Here is a 12,892-nt window from a genome sequence, read left to right on the forward strand (position 1 = left end):
CCTATTTGACCCCACCCGTTCTGCCCAGGCTCCTCCTAAGGCCTTCCTCTCTGACCCCACCCATTCTGCCCAGGCTCCTCCTATACCCTTCCTCTCTGACCCCACCCATTCTGCCCAGGCTCCTCCTATACCCCTCCTATTTGACCCCACCCAATCTGACTAGGCTCCTCCTAAGCCCCTCCTCTCTGACCTCACCCAATCTGACTAGGCTCCTCCTATACCCCCTCTGCCCAGGCTCCTCCTATACACCTCCTCTCTGGCCTCACCCAATCTGACTAGGCTTCTCCTAAGCCCCTCCTCTGCTGTCTGACCCCACCCAACCTGCCCAGGCTCCTCCCAAGCCCCTAGGCTCCCCCTAAGCCCCTCCTCTGCTGTCTGACCACACCCATTCTGCCCAGGCTCCTCCTATTTGACCCCACCCAATCTGACTAGGCTCCTCCTAAGCCCCTAGGCTCCTCCTAAGCCCCTCCTCTGCTGTCTGACTCCACCCCCTCTGCTCAGGCTCCTCCTATACCCCTCTGACCCCACCCATTCTGCCCAGGCTCCTCCCATACCCCTCTGACCCCACCCATTCTGCCCAGGCTCCTCCTATACCCCTCCTATTTGACCCCACCCAATCTGACTTGGCTCCTCCTAAACCCCTCCTCTGCTGTCTGACCCCACCCATTCTGCCCAGGCTCCTCCTAAGCCCCTCCTCTCTGACTCCACCCATTCTGCCCAGGCTCCTCCTAAGGCCCTCCTCTGCTGTCTGACCCACCCAATCTGACTAGGCTCCTCCTAAACCCCTCCTCTGCTGTCTGACCCCACCCAATCTGACTAGGCTCCTCCTATCCCTTCTCTCTGACCTCACCCCCTCTGCTCAGGCTCCTCCTATGCCCCCTCCTCTCTTACCCCACCCATTCTGCCCAGGCTCCTCCTATACCCCTCCTATTTGACCCCACCCAATCTGACTAGGCTCCTCCTAAGCCCGTCCTCTGCTGTCTGACCCCACCCATTCTGCCCAGGCTCCTCCTATTTGACCCCACCCAATCTGACTAGGCTCCTCCTAAGCCCCTCCTCTCTGACCTCACCCAACCTGACTAAGCTCCACCTACGCCCCTCCTCTCTGGCCTCACCCAATCTGACTAGGCTTCTCCTAAGCCCCTCCTCTGCTGTCTGACCCCACCCATTCTGCCCAGGCTCCTCCTATACCCCTCCTCTCTGACTCCACCCATTCTGACTAGGCTCCTCCTATACCCCCTCTGCCCAGGCTCCTCCTATACCCCTCCTCTCTGACCTCACACAATCTGACTAGGCTCCTCCTAAGCCCCTCCTCTGCTGTCTGACCCCACCCAACCTGCCCAGGCTCCTCCTATACCACTCCTCTCTGACCCCACCCAATCTTACTAGGCTCCTCCTAAGCCCCAAGGCTCCTCCTAAGCCCCTCCTCAGCTGTCTGACCCCACCCATTCTGCCCAGGCTCCTCCTATACCCCTCCTCTCTGACCCCAGCCAATCTGACTAGGTTCCTCCTATACCCCCTCTGCCCAGGCTCCTCCTATACCCCTCCTCTCTGACCTCACACAATCTGACTAGGCTCCTCCTAAGCCCCTCCTCTGCTGTCTGACCCCACCCATTCTGCCCAGGCTCCTCCTATTTGACCCCACCCAATCTGACTAGGCTCCTCCTAAGCCCCTCCTCTGCTGTCTGACCGCACCCCCTCTGCTCAGGCTCCTCCTATACCCCTCTGACCCCACCCATTCTGCCCAGGCTCCTCCCATACCCCTCTGACCCCACCCATTCTGCCCAGGCTCCTCCTATACCCCTCCTATTTGACCCCACCCAATCTGACTTGGCTCCTCCTAAACCCCTCCTCTGCTGTCTGGCCCCACCCATTCTGCCCAGGCTCCTCCTAAGCCCCTCCCCTCTGACTCCACCCATTCTGCCCAGGCTCCTCCTAAGCCCCTCCTCTGCTGTCTGACCCCACCCATTCTGACTAGGCTCCTCCTAAACCCCTCCTCTGCTGTCTGACACCACCCATTCTGCCCAAGCTCTCCTCCTATACCCCCTCCTCTCTGACCCCACCCATTCTGCCCAGGCTCCTCCTATACCCCTTCTATTTGACCCCACCCAATCTGACTAGGCTCCTCCTAAGCCCCTCCTCTGCTGTCTGACCCCACCCATTCTGCCCAGGCTCCTCCTATTTGACCCCACCCAATCTGACTAGGCTCCTCCTAAGCCCCTCCTCTCTGACCTCACCCAATCTGACTAGGCTCCTCCTATACCCCCTCTGCCCAGGCTCCTCCTATACCCCTCCTCTCTGACCTCACACAATCTGACTAGGCTCCTCCTAAGCCCCTCCTCTGCTGTCTGACCCCACCCAACCTGCCCAGGCTCCTCCTATACACCTCCTCTCTGACCCCACCCAATCTGACTAGGCTCCCCCTAAGCCCCTCCTCTGCTGTCTGACCCCACCCAACCTGCCCAGGCTCCTCCTATACCCCTCCTCTCTGACCCCACCCAATCTGACTAGGCTCCTCCTAAGCCCCTAGGCTCCTCCTAAGCCCCTCCTCTGCTGTCTGACCCCACCCATTCTGCCCAGGCTCCTCCTATACCCCTCCTCTCAGACCCCACCCAATCTGACTAGGCTCCTCCTAAGCCCCTCCTCTGCTGTCTGACCCCACCCATTCTGCCCAGGCTCCTCCTATTTGACCCCACCCAATCTGACTAGGCTCCTCCTATACCCCCTCTGCCCAGGCTCCTCCCATACCCCTCCGACCTCCCCCATTCTGCCCAGGCTCCTCCTATTTGACCCCACCCATTCTGCCCAGGCTCCTCCTAAGGCCTTCCTCTCTGACCCCACCCATTCTGCCCAGGCTCCTCCTATACCCTTCCTCTCTGACCCCACCCATTCTGCCCAGGCTCCTCCTATACCCCTCCTATTTGACCCCACCCAATCTGACTAGGCTCCTCCTAAGCCCCTCCTCTCTGACCTCACCCAATCTGACTAGGCTCCTCCTATACCCCCTCTGCCCAGGCTCCTCCTATACCCCTCCTCTCTGGCCTCACCCAATCTGACTAGGCTTCTCCTAAGCCCCTCCTCTGCTGTCTGACCCCACCCAACCTGCCCAGGCTCCTCCTAAGCACCTAGGCTCCTCCTAAGCCCCTCCTCTGCTGTCTGACCCCACCCATTCTGCCCAGGCTCCTCCTATACCCCTCCTCTCTGACCCCACCCAATCTGACTAGGCTCCCCCTAAGCCCCTCCTCTGCTGTCTGACCACACCCATTCTGCCCAGGCTCCTCCTATTTGACCCCACCCAATCTGACTAGACTCCTCCTAAGCCCCTAGGCTCCTCCTAAGCCCCTCCTCTGCTGTCTGACCCCACCCCCTCTGCTCAGGCTCCTCCTATACCCCTCTGACCCCACCCATTCTGCCCAGGCTCCTCCCATACCCCTCTGACCCCACCCATTCTGCCCAGGCTCCTCCTATACCCCTCCTATTTGACCCCACCCAATCTGACTTGGCTCCTCCTAAACCCCTCCTCTGCTGTCTGACCCCACCCATTCTGCCCAGGCTCCTCCTAAGCCCCTCCTCTCTGACTCCACCCATTCTGCCCAGGCTCCTCCTAAGCCCCTCCTCTGCTGTCTGACCCCACCCAATCTGACTAGGCTCCTCCTAAACCCCTCCTCTGCTGTCTGACCCCACCCAATCTGACTAGGCTCCTCCTATACCCCTCCTATCTGACCTCACCCCCTCTGCTCAGGCTCCTCCTATACCCCCTCCTCTCTGACCCCACCCATTCTGCCCAGGCTCCTCCTATACCCCTCCTATTTGACCCCACCCAATCTGACTAGGCTCCTCCTAAGCCCCTCCTCTGCTGTCTGACCCCACCCATTCTGCCCAGGCTCCTCCTATTTGACCCCACCCAATCTGACTAGGCTCCTCCTAAGCCCCTCCTCTCTGACCTCACCCAATCTGACTAGGCTTCTCCTAAGCCCCTCCTCTGCTGTCTGACCCCACCCAACCTGCCCAGGCTCCTCCTATACCCCTCCTCTCTGACCCCACCCAATCTGACTAGGCTCCTCCTGAACGCCTCCTCTGCTGTCTGACCCCACCCATTCTGCCCAGGCTCCTCCTATACCCCCTCCTCTCTGACTCCACCCATTCTGCCAGGCTCCTCCTAAGCCCCTCCTCTCTGACTCCACCCAATCTGACTAGGCTCCTCCTATACCCCCTCTGCCCAGGCTCCTCCTATACCCCTCCTCTCTGACCTCACCCAATCTGACTAGGCTCTTCCTAAGCCCCTCCTCTGCTGTCTGACCCCACCCAACCTGCCCAGGCTCCTCCTATACCCCCTCCTCTCTGACTCCACCCATTCTGCCAGGCTCCTCCTAAGCCCCTCCTCTCTGACTCCATCCAATCTGACTAGGCTCCTCCTATACCCCCTCTGCCCAGGCTCCTCCTATACCCCTCCTCTCTGACCTCACACAATCTGACTAGGCTCCTCCTAAGCCCCTCCTCTGCTGTCTGACCCCACCCATTCTGCCCAGGCTCCTCCTATTTGACCCCACCCAATCTGACTAGGCTCCTCCTAAGCCCCTCCTCTGCTGTCTGACCGCACCCCCTCTGCTCAGGCTCCTCCTATACCCCTCTGACCCCACCCATTCTGCCCAGGCTCCTCCCACACCCCTCTGACCCCACCCATTCTGCCCAGGCTCCTCCTATACCCCTCCTATTTGACCCCTCCCAATCTGACTTGGCTCCTCCTAAACCCCTCCTCTGCTGTCTGACCCCACCCATTCTGCTTAGGCTCCTCCTAAGCCCCTCCTCTCTGACTCCACCCATTCTGCCCAGGCTCCTCCTAAGCCCCTCCTCTGCTGTCTGACCCCACCCATTCTGACTAGGCTCCTCCTAAACCCCTCCTCTGCTGTCTGACCCCACCCATTCTGCCCAAGCTCTCCTCCTATACCCCGTCCTCTCTGACCCCACCCATTCTGCCCAGGCTCCTCCTATACCCCTTCTATTTGACCCCACCCAATCTGACTAGGCTCCTCCTAAGCCCCTCCTCTGCTGTCTGACCCCACCCATTCTGCCCAGGCTCCTCCTATTTGACCCCACCCAATCTGACTAGGCTCCTCCTAAGCCCCTCCTCTCTGACCTCACCCAATCTGACTAGGCTCCTCCTAAACCCCTCCTCTGCTGTCTGACCCCACCCATTCTGCCCAGGCTCCTCCTAAGCCCCTCCTCTCTGACTCCACCCATTCTGCCCAGGCTCCTCCTAAGCCCCTCCTCTGCTGTCTGACCCCACCCATTCTGACTAGGCTCCTCCTAAACCCCTCCTCTGCTGTCTGACCCCACCCATTCTGCCCAAGCTCTCCTCCTATACCCCCTCCTCTCTGACCCCACCCATTCTGCCCAGGCTCCTCCTATACCCCTTCTATTTGACCCCACCCAATCTGACTAGGCTCCTCCTAAGCCCCTCCTCTGCTGTCTGACCCCACCCATTCTGCCCAGGCTCCTCCTATTTGACCCCACCCAATCTGACTAGGCTCCTCCTAAGCCCCTCCTCTCTGACCTCACCCAATCTGACTAGGCTTCTCCTAAGCCCCTCCTCTCTGACTCCACCCAATCTGACTAGGCTCCTCCTATACCCCCTCTGCCCAGGCTCCTCCTATACCCCTCCTCTCTGACCTCACACAATCTGACTAGGCTCCTCCTAAGCCCCTCCTCTGCTGTCTGACCCCACCCAACCTGCCCAGGCTCCTCCTATACACCTCCTCTCTGACCCCACCCAATCTGACTAGGCTCCTCCTAAGCCCCTCCTCTGCTGTCTGACCCCACCCAACCTGCCCAGGCTCCTCCTATACCCCTCCTCTCTGACCCCACCCAATTTGACTAGGCTCCTCCTAAGCCCCTAGGCTCCTCCTAAGCCCCTACTCTGCTGTGTGACCCCACCCATTCTGCCCAGGCTCCTCCTATACCCCTCCTCTCTGACCCCACCCAATCTGACTAGGCTCCTCCTATACCCCCTCTGCCCAGGCTCCTCCCATACCCCTCCGACCTCACCCATTCTGCCCAGGCTCCTCCTATTTGACCCCACCCATTCTGCCCAGGCTCATCCTAAGGCCTTCCTCTCTGACCCCACCCATTCTGCCCAGGCTCCTCCTATACCCTTCCTCTCTGACCCCACCCATTCTGCCCAGGCTCCTCCTATACCCCTCCTATTTGACCCCACCCAATCTGACTAGGCTCCTCCTAAGCCCCTCCTCTCTGACCTCACCCAATCTGACTAGGCTCCTCCTATACCCCCTCTGCCCAGGCTCCTCCTATACCCCTCCTCTCTGGCCTCACCCAATCTGACTAGGCTTCTCCTAAGCCCCTCCTCTGCTGTCTGACCCCACCCAACCTGCCCAGGCTCCTCCTAAGCACCTAGGCTCCTCCTAAGCCCCTCCTCTGCTGTCTGACCCCACCCATTCTGCCCAGGCTCCTCCTATACCCCTCCTCTCTGACCCCACCCAATCTGACTAGGCTCCCCCTAAGCCCCTCCTCTGCTGTCTGACCACACCCATTCTGCCCAGGCTCCTCCTATTTGACCCCACCCAATCTGACTAGACTCCTCCTAAGCCCCTAGGCTTCTCCTAAGCCCCTCCTCTGCTGTCTGACCCACCCCCTCTGCTCAGGCTCCTCCTATACCCCTCTGACCCCACCCATTCTGCCCAGGCTCCTCCCATACCCCTCTGACCCCACCCATTCTGCCCAGGCTCCTCCTATACCCCTCCTATTTGACCCCACCCAATCTGACTTGGCTCCTCCTAAACCCCTCCTCTGCTGTCTGACCCCACCCATTCTGCCCAGGCTCCTCCTAAGCCCCTCCTCTCTGACTCCACCCATTCTGCCCAGGCTCCTCCTAAGCCCCTCCTCTGCTGTCTGACCCCACCCAATCTGACTAGGCTCCTCCTAAACCCCTCCTCTGCTGTCTGACCCCACCCAATCTGACTAGGCTCCTCCTATACCCCTCCTCTCTGACCTCATCCCCTCTGCTCAGGCTCCTCCTATACCCCCTCCTCTCTGACCCCACCCATTCTGCCCAGGCTCCTCCTATACCCCTTCTATTTGACCCCACCCAATCTGACTAGGCTCCTCCTAAGCCCCTCCTCTGCTGTCTGACCCCACCCATTCTGCCCAGGCTCCTCCTATTTGACCCCACCCAATCTGACTAGGCTCCTCCTAAGCCCCTCCTCTCTGACCTCACCCAATCTGACTAGGCTCCTCCTAAACCCCTCCTCTGCTGTCTGACCCCACCCATTCTGCCCAGGCTCCTCCTAAGCCCCTCCTCTCTGACTCCACCCATTCTGCCCAGGCTCCTCCTAAGCCCCTCCTCTGCTGTCTGACCCCACCCATTCTGACTAGGCTCCTCCTAAACCCCTCCTCTGCTGTCTGACCCCACCCATTCTGCCCAAGCTCTCCTCCTATACCCCCTCCTCTCTGACCCCACCCATTCTGCCCAGGCTCCTCCTATACCCCTTCTATTTGACCCCACCCAATCTGACTAGGCTCCTCCTAAGCCCCTCCTCTGCTGTCTGACCCCACCCATTCTGCCCAGGCTCCTCCTATTTGACCCCACCCAATCTGACTAGGCTCCTCCTAAGCCCCTCCTCTCTGACCTCACCCAATCTGACTAGGCTTCTCCTAAGCCCCTCCTCTCTGACTCCACCCAATCTGACTAGGCTCCCCCTAAGCCCCTCCTCTGCTGTCTGACCACACCCATTCTGCCCAGGCTCCTCCTATTTGACCCCACCCAATCTGACTAGACTCCTCCTAAGCCCCTAGGCTTCTCCTAAGCCCCTCCTCTGCTGTCTGACCCACCCCCTCTGCTCAGGCTCCTCCTATACCCCTCTGACCCCACCCATTCTGCCCAGGCTCCTCCCATACCCCTCTGACCCCACCCATTCTGCCCAGGCTCCTCCTATACCCCTCCTATTTGACCCCACCCAATCTGACTTGGCTCCTCCTAAACCCCTCCTCTGCTGTCTGACCCCACCCATTCTGCCCAGGCTCCTCCTAAGCCCCTCCTCTCTGACTCCACCCATTCTGCCCAGGCTCCTCCTAAGCCCCTCCTCTGCTGTCTGACCCCACCCAATCTGACTAGGCTCCTCCTAAACCCCTCCTCTGCTGTCTGACCCCACCCAATCTGACTAGGCTCCTCCTATACCCCTCCTCTCTGACCTCATCCCCTCTGCTCAGGCTCCTCCTATACCCCCTCCTCTCTGACCCCACCCATTCTGCCCAGGCTCCTCCTATACCCCTTCTATTTGACCCCACCCAATCTGACTAGGCTCCTCCTAAGCCCCTCCTCTGCTGTCTGACCCCACCCATTCTGCCCAGGCTCCTCCTATTTGACCCCACCCAATCTGACTAGGCTCCTCCTAAGCCCCTCCTCTCTGACCTCACCCAATCTGACTAGGCTTCTCCTAAGCCCCTCCTCTGCTGTCTGACCCCACCCAACCTGCCCATGCTCCTCCTATACCCCTCCTCTCTGACCCCACCCAATCTGACTAGGCTCCTCCTGAACGCCTCCTCTGCTGTCTGACCCCACCCATTCTGCCCAGGCTCCTCCTATACCCCCTCCTCTCTGACTCCACCCATTCTGCCCAGGCTCCTCCTAAGCCCCTCCTCTCTGACTCCACCCAATCTGACTAGGCTCCTCCTGAACGCCTCCTCTGCTGTCTGACCCCACCCATTCTGCCCAGGCTCCTCCTATACCCCCTCCTCTCTGACTCCACCCATTCTGCCAGGCTCCTCCTAAGCCCCTCCTCTCTGACTCCACCCAATCTGACTAGGCTCCTCCTATACCCCCTCTGCCCAGGCTCCTCCTATACCCCTCCTCTCTGACCTCACCCAATCTGACTAGGCTCCTCCTAAGCCCCTCCTCTGCTGTCTGACCCCACCCAACCTGCCCAGGCTCCTCCTATACACCTCCTCTCTGACCCCACCCAATCTGACTAGGCTCCTCCTAAGCCCCTCCTCTGCTGTCTGACCCCACCCAACCTGCCCAGGCTCCTCCTATACCCCTCCTCTCTGACCCCACCCAATCTGACTAGGCTCCTCCTAAGCCCCTAGGCTCCTCCTAAGCCCCTCCTCTGCTGTCTGACCCCACCCATTCTGCCCAGGCTCCTCCTATACCCCTCCTCTCTGACCCCACCCAATCTGACTAGGCTCCTCCTAAGCCCCTCCTCTGCTGTCTGACCCCACCCATTCTGCCCAGGCTCCTCCTATTTGACCCCACCCAATCTGACTAGGCTCCTCCTATACCCCCTCTGCCCAGGCTCCTCCCATACCCCTCCGACCTCACCCATTCTGCCCAGGCTCCTCCTATTTGACCCCACCCATTCTGCCCAGGCTCCTCCTAAGGCCTTCCTCTCTGACCCCACCCATTCTGCCCAGGCTCCTCCTATACCCTTCCTCTCTGACCCCACCCATTCTGCCCAGGCTCCTCCTATACCCCTCCTATTTGACCCCACCCAATCTGACTAGGCTCCTCCTAAGCCCCTCCTCTCTGACCTCACCCAATCTGACTAGGCTCCTCCTATACCCCCTCTGCCCAGGCTCCTCCTTTACCCCTCCTCTCTGGCCTCACCCAATCTGACTAGGCTTCTCCTAAGCCCCTCCTCTGCTGTCTGACCCCACCCAACCTGCCCAGGCTCCTCCTAAGCCCCTAGGCTCCTCCTAAGCCCCTCATCTGCTGTCTGACCCCACCCATTCTGCCCAGGCTCCTCCTATACCCCTCCTCTCTGACCCCACCCAATCTGACTAGGCTCCCCCTAAGCCCCTCCTCTGCTGTCTGACCACACCCATTCTGCCCAGGCTCCTCCTATTTGACCCCACCCAATCTGACTAGGCTCCTCCTAAGCCCCTAGGCTCCTCCTAAGCCCCTCCTCTGCTGTCTGACCCCACCCCCTCTGCTCAGGCTCCTCCTATACCCCTCTGACCCCTCCCATTCTGCCCAGGCTCCTCCCATACCCCTCTGACCCCACCCATTCTGCCCAGGCTCCTCCTATACCCCTCCTCTATGACTCCACCCATTCTGCCCAGGCTCCTCCTAAGCCCCTCCTCTGCTGTCTGACCCCACCCAATCTGACTTGGCTCCTCCTAAACCCCTCCTCTGCTGTCTGACCCCACCCATTCTGCCCAGGCTCCTCCTAAGCCCCTCCTCTCTGACTCCACCCATTCTGCCCAGGCTCCTCCTAAGCCCCTCCTCTGCTGTCTGACCCCACCCAATCTGACTAGGCTCCTCCTAAACCCCTCCTCTGCTGTCTGACCCCACCCAATCTGACTAGGCTCCTCCTATACCCCTCCTCTCTGACCTCACCCCCTCTGCTCAGGCTCCTCCTATACCCCCTCCTCTCTGACCCCACCCATTCTGCCAGGCTCCTCCTATACCCCTCCTATTTGAGCCCACCCAATCTGACTAGGCTCCTCCTAAGCCCCTCTCTGCTGTCTGACCCCACCCATTCTGCCCAGGCTCCTCCTATTTGACCCCACCCAATCTGACTAGGCTCCTCCTAAGCCCCTCCTCTCTGACCTCACCCAATCTGACTAAGCTCCTCCTACGCCCCTCCTCTCTGGCCTCACCCAATCTGACTAGGCTTCTCCTAAGCCCCTCCTCTGCTGTCTGACCCCACCCATTCTGCCCAGGCTCCTCCTATACCCTTCCTCTCTGACCCCACCCATTCTGCCCAGACTCCTCCTATACCCCTCCTATTTGACCCCACCCAATCTGACTAGGCTCCTCCTAAGGCCCTCCTCTCTGACCCCACCCATTCTGCCCATGCTCCTCCTATACCCTTCCTCTCTGACCCCACCCATTCTACCCAGACTCCTCCTATACCCCTCCTATTTGACCCCACCCAATCTGACTTGGCTCCTCCTAAACCCCTCCTCTGCTGTCTGACCCCACCCATTCTGCCCAGGCTCCTCCTATACCCCCTCCTCTCTGACTCCACCCATTTTGCCCAGGCTCCTCCTAAGCCCCTCCTCTCTGACTCCACCCAATCTGACTAGGCTCCTCCTATACCCCCTCTGCCCAGGCTCCTCCTATACCCCTCCTCTCTGACCTCACACAATCTGACTAGGCTCCTCCTAAGCCCCTCCTCTGCTGTCTGACCCCACCCAACCTGCCCAGGCTCCTCCTATACCCCTCCTCTCTGACCCCACCCAATCTGACTAGGCTCCTCCTAAGCCCCTAGGCTCCTCCTAAGCCCCTCCTCAGCTGTCTGACCCCACCAATTCTGCCCAGGCTCCTCCTATACCCCTCCTCTCTGACCCCAGCCAATCTGACTAGGCTCCTCCTAAGCCCCTCCTCTACTGTCTGACCCTACCCATTCTGCCCAGGCTCCTCCTATTTGACCCCACCCAATCTGACTAGGCTCCTCCTAAGCCCCTCCTCTGCTGTCTGACCGCACCCCCTCTGCTCAGGCTCCTCCTATACCCCTCTGACCCCACCCATTCTGCCCAGGCTCCTCCCATACCCCTCTGACCCCACCCATTCTGCCCAGGCTCCTCCTATACCCCTCCTATTTGACCCCACCCAATCTGACTTGGCTCCTCCTAAACCCCTCCTCTGCTGTCTGACCCCACCCATTCTGCCCAGGCTCCTCCTAAGCCCCTCCTCTCTGACTCCACCCATTCTGCCCAGGCTCCTCCTAAGCCCCACCTCTGCTGTCTGACCCCACCCATTCTGACTAGGCTCCTCCTAAACCCCTCCTCTGCTGTCTGACCCCACCCATTCTGCCCAAGCTCTCCTCCTATACCCCCTCCTCTCTGACCCCACCCATTCTGCCCAGGCTCCTCCTATACCCCTTCTATTTGACCCCACCCAATCTGACTAGGCTCCTCCTAAGCCCCTCCTCTGCTGTCTGACCCCACCCATTCTGCCCAGGCTCCTCCTATTTGACCCCACCCAATCTGACTAGGCTCCTCCTAAGCCCCTCCTCTCTGACCTCACCCAATCTGACTAGGCTCCTCCTATACCCCCTCTGCCCAGGCTCCTCCTATGCCCCTCCTCTCTGACCTCACCCAATCTGACTAGGCTTCTCCTAAGCCCCTCCTCTGCTGTCTGACCCCACCCAACCTGCCCAGGCTCCTCCTATACCCCTCCTCTCTGACCCCACCCAATCTGACTAGGCTCCCCCTAAGCCCCTCCTCTGATGTCTGACCCCACCCATTCGGCCCAGGCTCCTCCTATTTGACCCCACCCAATGTGACTACGCTCCTCCTAAGCCCCTCCTCTGCTGTCTGACCCCACCCAACCTGCCCAGGCTGCTCCTATACCCCTCCTCTCTGACCCCAACCAATCTGACTAGGCTCCTCCTAAGCCCCTAGGCTCCTCCTAAGCCCCTCCTCTGCTGTCTGACCCCACCCAACCTGCCCAGGCTCCTCCTATACCCCTCCTCTCTGACCCCACCCAATCTGACTAGGCTCCTCCTAAGCCCCTAGGCTCCTCCTAAGCCCCTCCTCAGCTGTCTGACCCCACCCATTCTGCCCAGGCTCCTCCTATACCCCTCCTTCCTGACCCCAGCCAATCTGACTAGGCTCCTCCTAAGCCCCTCCTCTGCTGTCTGACCCCACCCATTCTGCCCAGGCTCCTCCTATTTGACCCCACCCAATCTGTCTAGGCTCCTCCTAAGCCACTCCTCTGCTGTCTGACCGCACCCCCTCTGCTCAGGCTCCTCCTATACCCCTCTGACCCCACCCATTCTGCCCAAGCTCCTCCCATACCCCTCTGACCCCACCCATTCTGCCCAGGCTCCTCCTATACCCCTCCTATTTGACCCCACCCAATCTGACTTGGCTCCTCCTAAACCCCTCCTCTGCTGTCTGACCCCACCCATTCTGCCCAGGCTCCTCCTAAGCC

Source organism: Lissotriton vulgaris, chromosome 10, assembly GCF_964263255.1.
Source record: "Lissotriton vulgaris chromosome 10, aLisVul1.2, whole genome shotgun sequence".
NCBI lineage: Eukaryota > Metazoa > Chordata > Amphibia > Caudata > Salamandridae > Lissotriton > Lissotriton vulgaris.